Raw genomic sequence first — 947 nt, forward strand, 5'->3', positions numbered from 1 at the left:
TGACCCGGCGCGACCCGGAGCGGTGGCCGAGCTGCGGGCGCGTGGCTGAGGCCGCAGGCCTTGAACTTGGCCCATGAGGCTCCGGCCGGACCGCCCGAGAAGGCTTCTCGCCCGCGCGAAGCCTCAGTGTCAGCATCCGCACATGGCAGTAGAGACACCCTCACGTCCTGGGTTGTTGGGAGGAAGAAAATAAAATAACGCATCGTCCCGGGTGAGCTCTCAGTGGAGGTCAGGGGAGTGGTAGTGAAGAAGTGTATTTAAAAGTAGGTAGCGGACCAAAAAGTATGGACAGTTATCAGCACTGAGTCGGCATAGGGTTCATGTTTAAACTTTTTTTTCTAACCTCATTGGATTCAATGTTCCGTTTTCTGAATCCATTCCTGGCATCGCCAGTCCCCTTTTCCCCAAACTGAAAAAGCAAAGCCCATACTGAGCTGCACGTCAGTTTGCTGAATCGGTGTCTGCTAGGTACTTTGAAGGTTTATGTTTTTGTTTGTTGATTAAACAGTGAGCCCGTAGAAAATACAATTGACACTTATAAAGAAAAGAGGGAAGGAACTACCTGCTTGTTAAATGTTAATGCGGGCCAGCTTGATTCTGATATGGTTTATTTAACGTAATCCTGTAACAATCTTAAGAAGTAATAGGATCTGTATTTTAGAGAGAAGGCACCTCAGAGAACTTGAGACACATGGCTGGAAAAGGCATTTGAACCCGTTTGGCAGGCTTCAGGCCTAGTACCCTTCCTGGGACTCATGCTTAAGTTATGTTTCACAATTTGATATTGTTTCCAAGTTGATCACCAAGTCAGTCTCCTTTTATCTTTATTCTGTTACTTAGTATCTCCTGTTGCTTTTTTCACACAAGTGATAAAAGCCCATGAAATTGATATTTTATTCTTGACAAAAAAGACAGCTGACACTGATAGTGATCACCTAGTGCCCAGA

The sequence above is a fragment of the Bison bison genome, unplaced genomic scaffold (assembly GCF_000754665.1).
Source record: "Bison bison bison isolate TAMUID 2011002044 unplaced genomic scaffold, Bison_UMD1.0 scf7180017864072, whole genome shotgun sequence".
NCBI lineage: Eukaryota > Metazoa > Chordata > Mammalia > Artiodactyla > Bovidae > Bison > Bison bison.